This window comes from Acartia tonsa, chromosome 8 (assembly GCF_053477335.1).
Source record: "Acartia tonsa isolate MP-2025a chromosome 8, ASM5347733v1, whole genome shotgun sequence".
Classification (NCBI taxonomy): domain Eukaryota; kingdom Metazoa; phylum Arthropoda; class Copepoda; order Calanoida; family Acartiidae; genus Acartia; species Acartia tonsa.
The window spans coordinates 13,879,474-13,899,774 of record NC_137267.1 but is presented as its reverse complement, the minus strand read 5'-3'; the positions used below and the strand labels follow the sequence as shown (position 1 = coordinate 13,899,774).

Below are 20,301 nucleotides of genomic sequence, written 5' to 3'. Positions count from 1 at the left end.
TAGAGGCCTCTTGGGGTGCTCAAGGTTTTTTTTAAATGTTAGGGGGGTAATTTTCCTAGGGGCGATTTTTTTGGTAGGATGGTGGTACCCTCCCCTAAAATAGTTCTAAACATTCCCAGGACCTATGAGAAAAATATGGGTTCAGCGGTTATCGAGATCCTTTGCTACAGACAGACACACAGGCAGAGTTGCGTTTACTTTATTAAAGAGATTGTAATGTGTATACCAAGATAAAGTATTCTGGTTAACCTAACATGGAAAGGGTACCACAGGTATAGGCTCCCATAAGTAGGGATAAAAATACCCACCACGCCCCCCCCCCTTGCTCTTAATTTTACGATGTAAATTAACTTGTAATAATAACAATCGTCGACGACACAATCCTGGGCTTCTGATTTCATTATTTTCCATTAAGCTGTGTGAACAACTCCAGTTAAGGAGTTTCAACCAAGAGGATGCTTCACTGATCTTCTCACATTACAAACTAATTACCCAAAATAAAATCTTCATTTTTTCAATTCACTTTTATTCATTCTAAAACTTTTTTTCACTATTCAAGAATAACTAATTCATTTTTTACATATTTGTTGATTCACTGATAAAATGTTATTTTCCTTTATATTTTCTTTTTTGTGTGTGTATAACGTTTGTGTGTGAAGCAGAATTGATTCCTGTCAATGTGATATAAATGTCATCATTTTTGAGATGTTGTGCCCTTGTCAATTCTTAGACTAGTCCCTTGAGAGATCTTATTGGACAGATAACTTGATGGGATAAAACAAACAAGGATAAAAATAATTGATATAAAAAATAATATTTCTATTTCTGATCGAAAATATTAAAAAATAATTTTGACAGTATTCTTACCACCCATGAAAATACCTTTAAACCTCGTAGGTTATAATCCTTATAATACTTCAAGAAAAAGCTCATTGTGTTAAATAAAAAATTACATGATACAATACAAATGACCAATGATAGGCCAGTATACATTGTACCATTGGTTTTTATAAATGTATACTAGGTCTTATGGCAAACGCAGGAGTCCCAAACGTCGGAGTGGACAAAGCAGGAGTGGACACTTAACCTAACCTAACCTAATTTAGACCATCTTATAGGTTTTTTAAATGCCTAACCCCTTCGGGGGGCTTATTTGTACATTCATATCTTAACCTAACCTAATCTCCATAGAAATACTAAATTAAATTAATATTTTAACACTTCTGCGTTTGTCCACTCCGACGTTTGGGACTCCTGCGTTTGTCCTGGAACCGTATACTAGAGTATCATTGGTCATTTTAATTCGACCAGTGCCAATAGTAATTTTTAATTAGGCCCTAAGCTGATTCCTACTTTTTCAACAACAAAAATATTAAATTCCAATTAATTTTAGAAAAATCAAGACATTTTATTAAAAATAATAAGAATTCTATTTAATCATTTTTTTCTTTCTTTTGTGTAATATTGACAAATATTATTTTGTTGTGTAATGTCTGAACTCAGAAAGAACCGGATAATCTAAGAAGAACGATCCCGTCCATCACAGGGATCTAAAGGGATAAGACAATGGTCGATAAATTGAAGTGCATCCCCAATGAATAATAAACCAACCAATCAAAATTCAAAAATCAAATGCCCTTAAGTTGTTAGACCATAGAATAAAAAGCGGTCTCATAAAGCGGTCCCCTCCTTCCCTGCGTCGAAAAAGCAGCAATGGTTTGGTAGAAAGTCACACAAGAGAGAAAGAAGGAGGAACAGATTTTAAGAAAAGTTCAATCAAGAACATCTAAGCTTTTTACTTTGTTTAGATGCATGTGTATTGTAATGATATTTTTTATTTTTGTAGATAACTGTTCTGTTTAGCCTCGGAGCCAACAAATCCAGAATCAATTTTTATTTTTTTATATTCCTATCTGCGGAAAGAGAAACCTGTTCCTTATTTCAGAAAATGGACAATTATTTGTTGTCAACTTGTTATCAGTCAATAAAATATAAAACAAGAATACTTTTTTCCTAAAAAGAAAGCAAAAGAACAATTTCCATGAGCTTTTAAAAAGTTGGAATATCTTTATTTAAACCATTTTTTTGGGGAGGGGGGAGGGTTAGTTTTCGTTTGAGGGTTAGGTTGGGTTATATTAAGTACTATGTTGCCCTGCAGGTTTAGGACATCTCAGGAATAGGCCCGGCAGAATGGATTAGAGCACCCCAGAAATTAGGTATATTCACAACTTTTCACAACCTTTTCATTAATTTCAAGAAATGGGTAAGTGGTATCTGTGCTCATAAGGTACAGTGTGTGAAAGCACTGACCTAAGGACTTAGTAAACTGTAGAGTAGCTAAACAATAGTAACAAGTGTAACTTTATTATTTTATCAACGTTTTTTATCACCAAACATAAACTTTGATTTCGGGTAGCGCGAGGATGTTTTCCAATATTTTTTTTTGTAAAATTAGGTAAAATAGAAAACTTATTCAACATTTTAAAACTTTTTTTGAAGCTCAGTTACCAATCGTCCTTATGACTGTATTACCATTTAAGCATTTTTTTTTAAAAAAGACTTAACTCATTCTGATTTAATACTAATTTTATGACCCGCGACTACGCCCCTAGAGGCCTCAAGGATCCTTTGAATTGTAGTTTAAAAATATCTTTTGGTATTTGTTGGTAAGGAGGTGATAAATAGTAACAGTAACAAGCCCCTTTCACTCCACAGGGGGAGCATAGGCCGCTGACAATTTGTCAGTGTTTCTGTAACAATGTGGCTTTTTTATGGATATGGGATAGGGTTGTCAGCCCTAAGCCCTATGATTGCGGTGTAAAGCGTCCATTTGCACAGGTGATACACTCTCCAAAAAAAACTTTCCATGACTTATGGGTAGCATAGGCGTCCAAGGGGGGGGGGGTAATGGGGCGATTACCCCCCCCCCCAAACGAATTTGGGGATGCCGTAGGCACCCCCAAAAATTTTTTCATTTTACCCCCCCCATTTAAAATTTACCCCTACCCTGGATTTAGGAGGAGGTATTTACCCCCCCAAACAATTTTTGGGGGGTAAATACCCCCCCCACAAAATAGAAAATCTCCAACAAAAAAAATTTTTGCGCGCTTCGCGCGCATTTTTAATACTAAATTTTTGATAAAATTTAACTTACCCCCCACAAAAATTTTACCCCGGGGGTAAATTTTGGGGGGGGTAAACAAATTTAACCCCTGCCAACAGATTTCAGGGGGGGTAATTACCCCCCCAAGCAAATTTTACCCCCGGGGTAAAAATTTTGGGGGGGGGGGGTAAAAAAAATTTGCGGCGCGCTTCGCGCGCCATTTTACCCCCCCCAAAACCGAATTAAAAAAATTTTACCCCCCCCAAAATAAAAAGCTTGGACGCCCCTGATGGGTAGCAACATTGTTAAGAAGAACCATATCAGTTCAGCAGTTAGCGAGATCCTTCGGTACAAACAGACAAAGATCCTGTTACTTTTATATAAGGATTGTATGTGTGTTTAGATTTGCTGCGCTAGATTCAGAAAGTTGCTAATCAATGCAGGTAGAAATATATTAGATTAAATGTGTCAAAGTTATTGTGAACCTAACAGACTGAAAATTTATATAAATTGTATTACATGTCGAAATTCAAAGATTTTAAAGTCATTCAGTCTCAGTATTATCACAGTGGATATACATGATATTTTATGGTGTAATCTAGCTGTAATTTTAGGTTATTAATATGTGTAGAGAACCAGATCTCCATCCTTGCATGTTTCATCTTCAAATATATTTAGATAGAGAGTAAATCTACAGGGAGAAGGGATTTTTTTTGCAAATTTTCGCCTGTTAAAATAACATTTTTTCATGGGTATATTAAGGGGTTGTAGAATTAACATTGTCAGTAATAGCTGATGAAAAGTCACCTTAAATTAAATTTTCTGTTTCATAAATTTTATTTTAAATCTGAACTTTATTCTATATTTGACTTATATAAATCCTATCTCTCCTTTATAAAATGTGTCATTTTTGTTTTGTTTTTAATCATCAAATGTGCTTTAATGTTTTTATTATTCAACTATTTACCATTTCATATATGGACGTGCAAAGTGTTTTATTTGATGAAGTGTGAAAGGGGGAAAGAAATACCTAACCATGTTCAATTTTAGTCTTTATATAAAAATTATATAAAAGTATTGTTCAAAAAGTGGATTTAAAAGTACGTCTGAAAATATGATCCTTAAAAGAAATATTTCTTTGAAAATATGAAAGGATTTACCATTCTATATTTAATCTTATTTGATGTACAAATATAACTAGAATGCAAGTCAAGTACGGGCTCTATATATCTGTTAAATCTTTCTGTTCGTCTGTATTTTATGGGCATTTACATTGCTTTACAGCAGTGTGACCACAATTGATGTCGTATACATTAATATGCTACATAATAATGGGAATGTTGACAAAAAGTTTCAGACATATCTTAAATAGGAGACAAGAAAATCAGGCTTCTAAGAGACAGACTGACGGGTGGACATTTCGAATCATAAAGTAGCTTCGCAACTATAAGGCTTTAATTTTGTCTCATCGTGAATATGAAAATTCAGCTAGGTCTAGAATCTTAAGTAATAAAGTTTAATGTTATGAGTTTCTCACGGTAGAAATTATTTTTCATCATTTTTCTTCCTCTTTTAAGTTTATTCCAACGAAGCCACTCTATAAATTAATTTGTCTGTCCGTTCATCAGTTCGTCCACTGCAGCTTTCCTTATGATCATTATCTGTAAAATATTGTTTTCCTTAAAAATAGATTCTACTGATTTTTCAATAGTATTTTTTTGTTTATAATGAAATTACAGTCAATCTTTATTTCCATAATTTTTGTAAGCTTTTCATTGCTGCGCAATTAAAGGAATGTGTCAAAATACATATTACAGGTTTTTATGACATTTAAACATATTAAGGCCATATTAATTCAATAAAATCCATCCCTTACTTGTCTAGGCATATCTACATCCTATAATCAAAAAGTAATTTGTTTCAAAGCTGAAGACCCTGAAAATTGCGGACCCGAAAGGGTTGGCTTTTTCAGGGAAACTTGATAAATTTTTTTTTTTGGGGGGGGGGTGAAATTGAGAGAAAAAATATAAATTTGAGAAAAAGAGAAAAAAGAAAGAAAAGAGAAAAAGAAAGAGCAGTAGAGAGATAGAGAAAGAGAAGAAGAGAGAGATAGAAAGAGAGAGAGAGAGACAGACAGACAAACAGAGAGAGAGAGACAGACAGAGAGAGAGAAACAGAGAGAGACACACAGAGCGAGGAGAGAGAGTTGGATTTTAGAAGTTTATTGAAAATGTGAAAATTATTGCAAACTTGTTGGCGACCACAGAACCATAGGAGAGACACGGATTAAACATTGGAGGATAAATTGATACCTTCACCCTTCAATTGTGTCTTTGATAGCTAGAAAACACAGGGAGAAATAAGGTTGTAGATTAATTTATCTTTTATTGTCCTCACCCTCACTTAATGCTAATAAAATATAAACGTAATTACTCTAACATTTTAAGTACCTAATGAATTAAAAAAATTAAACGGTTATTTTTAGAATACTTAAGAAACTACTAATAGAAGAAATATTTTTTTTTTAAAAGAAAAAAATATCCTGAAAGATTATAAAATATAGATTTCAATTGAAATTTAATATTTGAACAAAAAGAAAAATTTACATTTTATAGGAATTAAAGTGATAATTACTAAATTAACATACTGAGAAATTCAATTTAAAGATTTGATAACAACATTTGTTAATATACAAATTGATTTTTTCTAGTTTAAAGTTTTAAGAAAAATTAGTCATAATATCAAGTAAAATTAGCTCCACGTTAGGAATACATAGACCCAAATGACCGAAAACCGAAAAAAGTAAATAAGGGGGGTTAGGAACCTCCACCGCACTATAATAGTGTCTAACATTTTATCTTTGTGACGTAACAAAACTCGAAGGATGAGAGGGAAGGTGGGAAAGAAAACCCCTAAAAAAAGATGGATTTTTGTTACGTCACAATGATAAAAAGTTAAAAAGACACCATTACTAGGTTCGAAATTTTTTTTTAAAGTAGTCAGTTTTTTTGTTTATAGCTTAAGGTTAAAAAAAATAAACCAATATATTTCTCCAATTTAAGGGAAGCTTCACATTGGTCCCGGGTTTAAGTCTTATGATATTATCTTTTCTTACTTATCACTTGAAATAAAATGCGCATCCGCTGGAATAAATAAAAGTGCATGTTTTTAGGCCAAGATTTTAATTCATTAGAATTAATGAAGAAAATATTATTTCTCAATGAAATAAGTAGATACTCCTACTGAATTCATAATTTTAACTTATAGCAGAAAAACTCTTATAATTTATTTAGAAATTTTAAACAACAAAATACCCCTTTAAAATAATCTAAATGCCAATAATTTGAATTATTTTAAAACCTTTAAAATTGTAGGTATTTATTATTCTACTTGTTGTTTAAGAATACGGTTACGGTCTCAACTGTCCTTGTTAATATCAGAGAGAGAAAGAAAATTGAATTCTGAAACTACACTAGTATCTTAAGTTTTGTAACCAACAAAGTGTAGTAATTTTCTCTATAATATTTTGGTACTCAAATCAAATAATCCTAAATTGTCTTATCCCTCAAAATTCCTGGTTAATATACATGTAATTGTATGTCCTTAAGAATGTAAACACAGGAATTAAAGGATCTATAATCAGGAAACTTAAAAACTAAAATTCTAGCGAGGACAATTATTTGCATTACTAGTAAGATATTCATCATAGTTTGACAATAGTCAGATGAAACATTAAAAGAAAATAAGTCTAGTGTAAAAAAATCCGTAATTATACATGTAGGAAGGGGACTAGTATCCAAATTTTTATTAAACTTTTTCATATGTTGGCTTAACAACTTTGGGTAAATTTTAATTGGTTGGTTTATAAAATGTTAGTGTCCAAACTTTTCAAAGTATAATTTTTTATCGACCATTGTTTTGTCCCTTAAGATCCCTGGTATTTATGAATACATACGTCTCCCTCTATCCCTGATCAGTATATGAATGTGTATACTTGTATAGTAGTCTATAGACAATGGAGTTTAGACATAAACCCATTTATATCCAGTGTTCTATCACATCCCAACATTGAGTTTTTTTATCCCCCCAAAAAAACAATAGAAATGAAAATAATAGGGCCTAGAGAATTTAAAAATGAAGTTCACTTTCGACTGTAGCTAGCTTAACATCCACTCATCTTTGGTTGGATGAGGGTTCGAATCTCGAACCAAACTGTATCATAACTGAAGCCATTTAAATTTATATTTACTGCTGAAATTTTAAATGCGCGAAATTACCAGAAAGATTATTCAGAAAGCTCAAAACAGGCGCAATTTATGATCCTACACAGTCAGGACTTTCAAACTAATATCGCGCAATCAAAGGGTTGAATGTCAACATTATTATCAATCCTGCCAGAAAGAGAAAGCAAGAGGTTTGCTTATTTGATAGTATAAAACAAGTGCGGAAGTGAAAGCATGTCTTAATAAACAAGGGTTCCTTTAATGGATACAAAATAATCATGAATATTATGACAGGCGCAAAAATTGTCGTCAATTTAGGTTGCTAACAAGGAATCATTTATTGGTCAATTAGTTTATCCAATAGGTTGGAAGAGGATTAAGGGGGGGGGGGTCATTATTTTAGCCAGCTATAAGTTTAACTTTATTAAAGTACGTGATAATCTGATTTATGTATAGTCCGAGTAATAATAAATCCATTGTTCCTTTCTACAATTCTTCCAAGCAAGTGTATCACACGGAAAGTTCGATCTATGACATTTTTTACTTAATACACAATAGCAATAGAATGGGGACGTTGCCGTTCCTGCAATTGGCAGAAATACAGTGCATGTATTTTTGTCAAAATTGTTTGTCTGGGTGTAAATTCGACAGTAATTTGCTATATATCGTAGGTATGCTGACAATTAAACATCTAACACAGGCATTTAAACATCCAAAATTGTCAATTATACATCTATTTCTTGCCAATTTTACATCTAAACTTTTTTATAAGTCATAAATACATCCTGTACATTTTTATCAATAATAAACAATAGTAAACTGTATAGTAGATATTTTATATACATAATAAATATATTAGATTATGGTTGAATGTTTAAAATCTTTATTCTATAATTTATTCCCTTTTCCATGTTTACCCATATCACCACCACCGGCCTTACAACACAGGGATCTTAAGGGATAAGACAATGGATGATAGTTTGATGTACAACCCCAATAATTATAAACAAAATTCTGTAAAATGTGATTTTGACTTTGCTAATTCAAATCAACCAATCAAGATTTTATTAAAAGTCCCTAAAGTGTAAGACAACGAATGAGAGGACGTATTTTAAAAAAACTTATAAAAAAAACCGACATAAGAAATTGTTGGGAGAATATAAATTTGTTGTCCATTGTCATATCCTTGAATCCGTGACAAATAACAGGACAACAAGTAAGAGAGGGAAAGCTTGTAATATGTATGTATGTAGTGTAGGTTGTCAGGAAGGGAGGTGACATTTGACTGTAGTGTACACTGGTACCCAACATGGCTCAAAACTTTGAGTAATTTTGTTAAATTTTGATTGGTTGTACAGGTGAACCAGTAGTGTACAAACTTTTTAACCAATATATTTAATCTATAATAGGGATAATTTTTTATGACCATGGGATATATATCAATTTATTGTCCATTGTCCTATCCCTTACTGTTCTGTATGTTTTCTACATATTATTAGTTCCTTTTATCAACCATCTTCAATCATAATTAAGGACACCCTGCTAGAGTTATAATATTATAATAAGAAAATTGTGCTGGATTGATAGGACACCCTGCTAAAGAAATAATATTATGTATGAGAAAATTGTGCTGGATTGATAGGACACCCTGCTAGACATATAATATTATAATGAGAAAATTGTGCTGGATTGATAGGACACCCTACTAGAGACATAATAGTATAATGAGAAAATTGTGCTGGATTGATAGGACACCCTGCTAGACATACAATATTATAATGAGAAAATTGTGCTGGATTGATAGGACACCCTGCTAGAAACATAATATTATAATGAGATAATTTCTGCTGGATTGATAGGACAACCTGCTAGAGACATAATATTATAATGATAAAATTGTGCTGGATTGATAGGACACCCTGCTAGAGACATAATGTTATAATGAGAAAATTGTGCTGGATTGATAGGACACCCTGCTAGAAACATAATATTATAATGAGATAATTTCTGCTGGATTGATAGGACAACCTGCTAGAGACATAATATTATAATGATAAAATTGTGCTGGATTGATAGGACACCCTGCTAGAGACATAATGTTATAATGAGAAAATTGTGCTGGATTGATAGGACACTTTGCTGGACATATAATATTATAAGGAGAAAATTATGATGAATTGATAGGACACCCTGCTAGAGACAAAATATTATAATGAGAAATTTGTGCTGGATTAATAGGACACCCTGCTGGACACATAATATTATAATGAGATAATTTCTGCTGGATTGATAGGACAACCTGCTAGAGACATAATATTATAATGATAAAATTGTGCTGGATTGATAGAACACCCTGTAGAGACTTAATATTATAATGAGAAAATTGTGCTGAATTGACAGGACATCCTGCTAGACATATAATATTATAATGAGAAAATTGTGCTGGATTGATAGGACACCCTGCTAGACATATAATATTATAATGAGAAAATTGTGCTGGATTGATAGGACACCCTGCTGGAAACATAATATTATAATGAGAAAATTGTGCTGGTTTGATAGGACACCCTGCTAGACACATAATATTATAATGAGAAAATTGTGCTGGTTTGATAGGACACCCTGCTAGACATATAATATTATAAAGAGAAATTGTGCTGGTTTGATAGGACACCCTGCTAGACACATAATATCATAATGAGAAAATTATGCTGGATTGATAGGACACCCTGCTGGACACATACTATTATAATAAGAAAATTGTGCTGGTTTGATAGGACACCCTGCTGGACACATAATATTGCAAATATGCATAATTTCAGGAAATTGGGGGTAAGACAATGGACATTTAATTAATTTTATCCATTTCTTACTCAAAACTGTACCTTAAGGTCAAAATGTAAGTATCATGACAGCCAAATCCAATTTAAAGTAAAATACCAAAAGTCGATAAAAATCATAGTCTAAGTAGAAAAGTGGTAAATTGATAATATTTCAGCCCTTTTATTTGAGTGTAATAAAATCGACATAAACCTCTGAAATTGTATATTGACTCAACACTTCTAGTTTTGGGATGCATTTGCTAGCTTGAAATCATCAGGGATAGGTTAGGGATTAATTTTAGTACCATTGTTCCCTCCCTCCCCGGCATATAATACAAAATACTACAAATTCACAGAGTCATATATATTTGATTAAAAGTCCTCGGGAAAAGAAGATACATTGTAAAAACAAATATTATCATTATATTATACCTTTTTACACCACCTTCAATCCTATTATATAAAGTAGTAAGGTTTTTTCATCTGAAGATTAAGATCTTTATAACTACTTGACCAAGTTTAAATTCTTTTTTCTTCTTCTGTTTCTTCCAATAAAGAGCCCGTTGATGCTAGAGGCAGTTAGGCCAAATAGTAATCATATAAAAATCATTTTAAAATTTTCCAATGAAAAAAATCTTGTTCATAATAACGACAAAAAAATTTCATTAATCTTAAAACTTTTGCTAAATATTTTTAAATCTAAAACTTTTTATTTTTCTGATTATTGTTCCTTCTCTCTAATAGCCAGTAAATAATATTTTAGTATTGTTCATATTTTAGCATTTTCCTTAGTTATTACTTTAATATACTTATTCGTACTTTTCCTTTTATTATGAAAATGAAAAATAATCATTTGAAAAGTACTTCTATGAAAATAATTCATTATGTTTCTTTAGACTTGTGGCTTCGCATCTATTCTCTAGATTTTATTTAAGATATGTTGAGGGAGAAAAAGCCAAATAATTTGATCTTATATGAATAAAGATGAAATATTTTTTGGAGTTGGGAGTTTGACATATTTCTTAATGGTGGAATTGATAGCCTCACAAACACACTAATAGCCTAAAATCTGCCAAGGACCTATACTGAAACTTCCTAAAAATTATGGAGAGAACGCAAAAAGCTTTTATTTATACCCTCCTTGATTTCAGGAGGGGTGTAACTTTTAAACTTGACATCCCTCTCGGAGGTGCAAAGACCCCTGCCAATGGGAGATAAGTGGTATGGGACCCTATGGGGGTGTATCCAACCCCCGAGATATTGCCAGGAGAGGATACACCCCCCCCCCCCCACTTCTGAATGCATCTTCACTGGTTGTTCTGTTTCATAGAATATTATTCACCACGTCCTGAGGTTTTGGGTGCAAAGATGATAAAAAATAATTGTACAAGGTCAGCCTTAGGTCCAAGTAAGCAAAATTTTATGACCAATATAGAATACTAAAGTTTTGTACAATTTTTCTAACCCCTCATCTTTTTGAAAATTAAAAATCTAGCTAATGTTTCTAGCGAAATATTTTTTTAAATCCATACACTTAAAAACCACCTACTACTAAATAAAATCTTAAATACTTATAAGTGTTTTTGCTGTAGCTAATGTCACTATTTTAGGTAAGCTTCACATATGTCCCTTGATAATTTTAGGCTATTTCATTTTCATATACCAGATTTCAAGTTATATTAAGATTTTCAGCTATTTTTTAGCCCCTTTGAATACAGAGCTACTAGTTACATGTATAAAAAAAATATATCTATGAGTAAATTATACAAAAAATCAAGTGCTACAAAAGGTCACCAATGTCTTTTTTATCCTTCTAAATTTAGAAGCTTATATGGATGCACTATGTACAAACTAAACTGTTTTTCATCATCCAAAACGAAATTTAATAAAATGTACCATTCATAGAATTGTTTGAAATCAAAGCATAAGAGGATTATATTTGATCTTATGTAAAAGAAAATCTGTCTTTTATATCATTATTCGCACTAGCGGATTCGCCGATAAAGACCTCTAGGGGCATTTGAGGAAAGGGGGAGTTTTTTTCCTGGAGCAATCTATCTTGTGAGGGTATATCATACAACTTTCCCCAAAAATAGTTAAAAACCTTCGCTTGACAAATAATAGCTTCACAGTAAAGAAAAATCATAATGTTGAAGCGGTCAGCGAGATATTAAAATACAAACACAAAGATTGACAGACATCCTGGTATTTTTATATGAGTATATTGGGCTATTATAACACTCTAACATTCTAAAAGTAAAGTATTATTGTGATAATTTTGTTTCTATGTGGATGATAGCCTATTATCTTCAAGAAAGAGATGGCTATTTAGACACAGAACATAATTTAAATAGAGTTTTATTTAGGTTGTCAATTCTTCATAGTATAAAAGTTTAAGGATATGTTTTGTCTTTCCTTTGTGAGATGTGGTTTAACCAGCTGCTATAAGAGATATATTGTTGAATGTTTCAGATGAGATTTCTAATAAGCATATACTCTATAGCAGGTTTGTTCGTTTGTACGTTTGTAATAGTGTAGAAAGTATGAAAAAGTAAGAAATTTTTTTTATATTTATATTTTTTAGATATTTAGTCATCCATGTTGGAATATATAAGGAAAGTGTCTAAAATCCTACCATTTGAATAATTATCATACCAAAAATAATTATAAATTTAAGCAGTATAGGAATATTTATCTATTTTGCCTTCAAAAAAATTTTATGAATCATAGCATAAATTTTTAATGACAAAATCAGTCCATTAATTATAGAAAAATTTTCTAGATCAAATTTTATTTCATTAAACCAAAATACGTAAATATTAAGCCCTCTACATTACAAAAAGTACATAGAAATTAATGTTCTTTTTAAATGATGACAAAAAAATTACCCCTTCTGTAGATTATATAATTGGTTGAAAGGTTTGGAAACTGGCACATTATTTACGAAAAAAACATTTTTCTGCATGAGGTCTCAGATTTTGATAAAAACTTCCAGTCCCCTTCATTTGGTCATAAAACTAAGAGCTGGGTGATTTTTAACCTTTTTAATCCATTTAAAGTCTGATTTTTCACGCATTTTCTCACTGTGGTGTTTTCACAATGAAAAAAAGACATTTTTTCATGATTTTCAAGTTTAAAATTTTTACATTAATTTTCAACTTACAGACATGTTTTATATATCAAATTAATCACCCAGATGGGTACAATATAGAATTTGTCTTTAAAATCACAAAAATCATGAATTACAGGGTGTCCCAAGAAAAATGTCAAAACAGGGTTTTTAAACTTTTGACACTGTCAGGAAACGAAGTTTGCCCATTTTTTGCCTTGAGAGTGAATATCATCCATTTTACAAAACATATGAAGTAAATTTGGCGTGGTAACTCCAAATTTGGACACCTGAGAAATTTTTGAAACACCCTGTAAAAGTGATTTTTGCGTCTGTAGAGCTAAAAGTTGGTCCAAATTGATTTTTTTTCAAATTAGCATACAAAGTATCTAAGTGTGTTAGGCCATAGTGTTTTCTGACCAGATTACAATTTTTATATTTTTTGGACACCCTGTATTTTCAAAAAAATGAGAAAATTTTGTTTTGTTTTTTAAAATTTTGTTTTGTTTTTTTAAGTTACCTAAAACTGTCATATAGATACAGATTTTGACTAATAACAATAATATTTGCCTATTTTACAAATTTACACACTTTTGGGACACCCTGTGCATGTTTTTTAAAAATTGTGGTTTTTGCCTCTTTTTGGGGGGAAGGAGTCGTTTTAGGGCCAGAGACTATTTCTTCATTTTTGTACAACTTTTCAAGGCACATAATTTGTTATTAATACATCAACCGCCTCCGGCTAACCGTTTTGCCATTATTCACTTATGTCCATTTAAACTTCCTTTTGACAAAAATGGGTTGGATATACAAAAATTTTTATTTCACATGAAATTTAGTAAATAAAATAGCCTAAATAAAAGTATTTCAGAGTGATTTTGATAAATCAACGCCTTCTTACCAAAAATGCCCATTAAAACCTCGAGAACGGTAAAAAAGGTCAAAATTCTGCCTTTGGCGGCGAATAACGGCAAAACGGTTCGCCAGAGGCGATTGATGTATAAATAACAAATTTTACCGTTCTCGAGGTTTTAATGGGCATTTTTGGTAAGAAGGCGTTGATTTATCAAAATCGCTCTGAAATACTTTTATTTAGGCTATTTTATTTACTAAATTTCATGTGAAATAAAAATTTTTGTATATCCAACCCATTTTTGTCAAAAGGAATTTTAAATGGACATGATTTATGTTTCTTTTATTACTAATGTTATATCAATTATTAATATTATATTCACTTCATTCACTTGTTTTAACAATTGAAATCCATCTTGACGAAAAACGGTTAGATGCACAAAAGTTTTTACTTCACATGAAATTTAGTAAATAAAATAGCCTAAATAAAAGTATTTCAGAGTGATTTTGATAAATCAACGCCTTCTTACCAAAAATGCCCGTTAAATCCTCGAGAACGGTAAAAAAGGTCAAAATTCCGCCTTTGGCGGTGAATAACGGCAAAACGGTTAGCCGGAGGCGGTTGATGTATTAATAACAAATTATGTGCCTTGCAAAGTTGTACAAAAATGAAGAAATAGTCTCTGGCCCTAAAACGACTCCTTCCCCCCAAAAAGGGGCAAAAACCACAATTTTTAAAAAACATGCACAGGGTGTCCCAAAAGTGTGTAAATTTGTAAAATAGGCAAATATTATTGTTATTAGTCAAAATCTGTATCTATATGACAGTTTTAGGTAACTTAAAAAAACAAAAAAAAATTTAAAAAAACAAAACAAAATTTTCTCATTTTTTTGAAAATACAGGGTGTCCAAAAAATATAAAAATTGTAATCTGGTCAGAAAACACTATGGCCTAACACACTTAGATACTTTGTATGCTAATTTGAAAAAAAATCAATTTGGACCAATTTTTAGCTCTACAGACGCAAAAATCACTTTTACAGGGTGTTTCAAAAATTTCTCAGGTGTCCAAATTTGGAGTTACCACGCCAAATTTACTTCATATGTTTTGTAAAATGGATGATATTCACTCTCAAGGCAAAAAATGGGCAAACTTCGTTTCCTGACAGTGTCAAAAGTTTAAAAACCCTGTTTTGACATTTTTCTTGGGACACCCTGTAATTCATGATTTTTGTGATTTTAAAGACAAATTCTATATTGTACCCATCTGGGTGATTAATTTGATATATAAAACATGTCTGTAAGTTGAAAATTAATGTAAAAATTTTAAACTTGAAAATCATGAAAAAATGTCTTTTTTTCATTGTGAAAACACCACAGTGAGAAAATGCGCGAAAAATCAGACTTTAAATGGATTAAAAAGGTTAAAAATCACCCAGCCCTTAGTTTTATGACCAAATGAAGGGGACTGGAAGTTTTTATCAAAATCTGAGACCTCATGCAGAAAAATGTTTTTTTCGTAAATAATGTGCCAACTACTACTTTGGAAACAATAAGTTAAAATTTATTAAAAATATTCAAAGTTATTGAGCCAATGCACATGATAACTGGGTTTTAAAACTTTGGGTACCAGTATATTTTACTGCCCAATTTTTCCTCCCTAGATAACCCTGCCTTAAGAAAGCTAAAACTATGCTCTAATATATTTTACTCTGCGAGTTTTGTGAATTGAAGAAGAAAAAATGTAGTTGAGCTTGGTTGAGTGGTTTTACTCAAAATTTCATCAACCAATTAAAAAAAGTTGCATTTTTCTCTACTTTCCTGGATTTTGAAAAGTATTCTAGTAACTCAATTCGTTGAACAAGGCTCAGATAAAAATGAAGAAAATAAACGTATAAGGAAAATTTTAAAATATAAAATCTTGATAAGGAAAATTAAATATTGTTTGTCGCACCCTTTAAAAATCAAATTATGATTAAAATGTATTCATTTTTTGTGTTTTATCAGGGTGTTATTGTAATCATTAAAATATTAATTTTTATATAAGTTCATAAGCATTTGTGTTATAACATTTTAGATATTCAACATTTATTAGATTTTTGTCAACTCGTTTTCAAGAATAACATTCCTGTTTTGTGCATGTTTAAAAAGTTTAAGCTTCTGCGGAAAAGTTTTATGTTTTATGGCGCGCTCTTTCATACTTGAGCAATGAAGATACACAAACACACAGTTTAGATGGATTGATGGAGTCGAAGATAGATGGATGGATGAATAAAGCGATGGGGTCGTAGATGAATTAAGACATTGAAAGTTGGATTAAGGTATAAATAATTAGATGGATGAAGGCATAGATAGATGGATGGAGGCATAGATAGATGGATTAAGGCATACATAGATGGATTAAGGCATAGATAAATAGATGGATGGATGGATGGATGGAGTAATAGATAGATGTAAGGAGGCATAGATAGATGTAAGGAGGCATAGATAGATGAATTAAGGGATAGGTAGATTGATATGTATGAAGTTAGACAGATGAATAAAAAAGTGTAAACTAGAGTAATAGATCACTTGAAGGTAAATTGATTCACATGGATGGATGGATAAACAAAAATTTATTAAAAAGATAAAGATAATAAAGCAATTGATAGATGAATAGTTGGTTTAATTAATAGGAATATAGATGTAATAAATTTTAAAAAATATATGAATGGTTAAAGAAAGAAATAGAAAAATTAAAAGAATTAATTTTATTTTTAAAAAAAAATACTTATCTAAAAAGTTAATAAAACTAGAATGAATAGTTTAATTTAGAAATCTATTTTTAGACTGTCTATTTGTTTTAATATTTACAAAAATAAATTTTGGATTTATTATTTTTCATTATCCATTTTCGTCATTAATTGAGAATAATAAAAAAGTAAAAAATATTTTCTTAGTTATCAATGTATTAAAGTACTGTTTCTTATCAGAGAGGGAGAGGACATTATGCACAAAATAACGTTTTCTTATTCGTTGGCTTAACAACTTTGGGGACTTGAAATTTGATTGGTTAGTTCTTTAAGATGAGTGTCCAAACGTTTCAACCAGAAATTGTAATCTACTGAAGGGGTAATTTTGTGTAACATCATTAAGGGCTGTGCCTATACATCAATTTATCTGCCATGTGTTATCCCTTTAGATCCATGGGCACTTATAAATAATCTAAAATAAACAATAATCTTGTTTATAAACATTTTCAAAACATATTTTTTTTACTTTTTGTTTATTATTGGCAGTTTTCCTTATGTTGCAAATGGACCACAATTAAATGAGTATATTTGTTATTTTAGATTATCTTATGTGAAACTTTTCCCTTGATATTTTAAATCTACAGTAGTCATTTTGAAAATCATAATTTTGGATATACTTCAATTTATCGTCCATTGTCTTATCCCTGACAATCAATAAATTTATTTTTACCATCGTGTCCTACATTCATACATTGTATTTGCTTAATTGATTAATAAATGATTGGAGGAAATTGTGGTTAATATTGTTAAAAAGTTTTGACACTGCTAGTTGTAATTACTTACAAGTAAATACAAAAGTTATTAGTATTAGTAGCGTAGCTACTGTATAACACTTGTCTGTAAGTGCGTCTTTTAATCTCATACGCAAAGACACCTCTGCAGATTAATTAACACACACACTCACTCAAAATTAAACCTCTATAGACCTGTACACACTATATAAACACACACAAAGACACACTTACCTTCTATTTCTAAACTAATTTGCTATCTAAAAATTGATATATGAATTATTATATGTCTTCAGAGTTTTATTTACTTCCTTTGCTGGGCAACTTATAAACATAATTCTTATAAAACAATTATTCTTAATTACAAATAGACAAGAATCCTAATGGATAATGAATGATAAATTTTGTACATTTTAAATTATTAAAAACAAAATTAACCCATCGTTTCGTTTGTTGACACTGCTAGTATTAACCAATTAAAATTTTTTTGGGGTAGCATATGCGAAAACGTGTTTATAAAATCTGATTTACATTTCAATGTCTCCTTATGAAGTAGTAAGGTTTTTTTTGTTTTTGTTTGAAGCTTAGAATTTCAATATCAACTGTTTGTTTTCTCAATTTTAGGAAAGCTTCACATAGGTCCCAAATGGAGTTACAAGCTATTTTTCTGTCCCTTTCTACCCCTTCGAATTCAGAGCCCTTAGATGACAGGGGCTAAGCCATTAGTCCCTGTATATAGTAGGACAAATAAAAAAAGATGAAAACAGAAAACGACTGATTGAAAATATTAAAAAACAAAGCTTTTTTTCACAAAATGATATTGGCTAAATATTTAACCATATCATATAAACGCATCACTTAAACTTATTTTTTAAAACGATTTTTAAAAAAATATTTCAAAATTATTTGTTCAAGTAATTTAAAATAGTTTTAGATAACGGTTAAAATTAAAATGATGACATTTATAAACCTTTGTTTAACGTATAGCAAATATAGTAAAACAGTTTTTAAATCATTTTATCAATATTTTCACTAATGTATAATAACTAACCACTGCTGTATGTAATAATATATCACTAAATATTAGCTTTCTTTTGACAACAATATGCTAAGCACTGAGTACATACACACATAAAAAGACACGTGTAAGCTGTCTGCTCGTAATTTAATTTAGTTAACTACTATTTCTAAACTGTGGTATATAACAATATTTTCAATATCTCAAGGATTCCGTACTAATAAGAAAGAGGGAGGGGGGAGGGTTGCAACTATAAAACCCCTTCTTTATATCCCCTTTTGCAATTTTATTAGGGGGAGGGGAGACAAAAAGGGGGAGGTGACACTATACTCTATATTTGCCCGTATTTTGGTGGAACCAAATTTTTTGGAGGATTTCTCTCTACCTGAAGCTAACCAAAGGCCCGTCAACTATTCTCTCGCGGCTTAGATTTACAACTTTTATCGGGGCCTTCTTTTCAGTGCAGTCGAAAGGGAAAGTTAGTGTGTTAAGGGGGATGGGGTGGTAGCGTTTTTAATGTAACCCCCATCCTTTTTATTAACCTGCTACGTCAGAGCCCCTTCTCTCCTCCTATATAAATATATATAGTGTATATGTTACTGCCTAGATGTAACCTTACCCTAGGCATATATTGCTTTTCAAGTAACCTTTACTAACAAGTGTGCCAGTACTACACCCCATGTCTCCGCCCCTCTCCTTCCTTGCCTATATCCTCTCTCTTCTTTTATTCTCTATATCTGATATATATCTCTGGGGACGTAGATAAGTCGTGTCGCATCGCATACAGATCAATTGGGAAAATTGTCTTTTTTATTGATGTTAATATATTTTATGAACTTTTCTTTTGTCTTTTTCTTTCTTAATAATCAATTTATTTAAAGTAGAACCCGCTGATAAAGGTCCTTCAATCTAAGGGTCATCCCTTTTGGTATTAATGAGAAAAAATAAGCTTTAATGAATCAATACTTAGATGTAAAACCACTATATTCTGATTATTTATTTTTTCCCACAAAATATTTCAAACGCTTTGTTGAAATCAAGCTGATTAAAATTAAACCAAATTTGAAAATAACCTATCAAATAAAAATAACTCATGTAGCTTTTAGTTCATTTATGATAGGAATACTAAAATTACCAATTTGGTTTAAAATCAGCCTGCTGGTTTCTATCCATATTTTAGTTTTCATTTAAAATCATTCCGAGGAATACTTTATCTGTTTTGAAATATGAAAAAGTTTGGCCAATGGATTTTTTTTCAATATTAATGCAGCTAATTGACAAATGACAAATTAGATAAGTCTTTGGATGGTTTTAGGCTATTTTCTCGCCTTTTTTATATGAATCTTAAGCTTTAAATAACCACTGGACTGATTAATAGGGCAGGTTCATATTGGAATTAGACAAAGAGGGGATGTGCAACAGGTAAAACTAACTTATAAAAATTTCTGACCGAAAAAGAATTTTAAAAAATTGATATTTAGAATGCGACCACTTAAAAATGTATTTCATCAATAAAAAAAATATGCAAAGACGACATTTAAGTCATCTCTACTTATTATCTCAGTTTCTATTATTGCTAGAGGGCTAAATATTTTTGTGCATTTCCCCAGTTAATAATAAATTTCCGACTATAAGTCAGTCAAAGTCATAT

The 20,301-nt window shown here is 31.0% G+C and overlaps 1 protein-coding gene and 1 long non-coding RNA gene across 2 annotated transcripts in view; both read right to left on the bottom strand.

Moving 5' to 3' along the window:
* LOC145326065 (muscle calcium channel subunit alpha-1-like) overlaps positions 1 to 20,301 on the bottom strand; it is a 214,471-nt gene that overhangs the window by 174,811 nt on the left and 19,359 nt on the right. The gene's annotated exons all lie outside the window — the stretch shown is intronic.
* LOC145326066 (uncharacterized) lies at positions 524 to 18,866 on the bottom strand. The gene is made up of 2 exons (XR_013881736.1): positions 18,603 to 18,866; positions 524 to 671 (listed from the first exon to the last, which is right to left on the bottom strand). It is a non-coding gene; the product is annotated as an uncharacterized LOC145326066 (long non-coding RNA).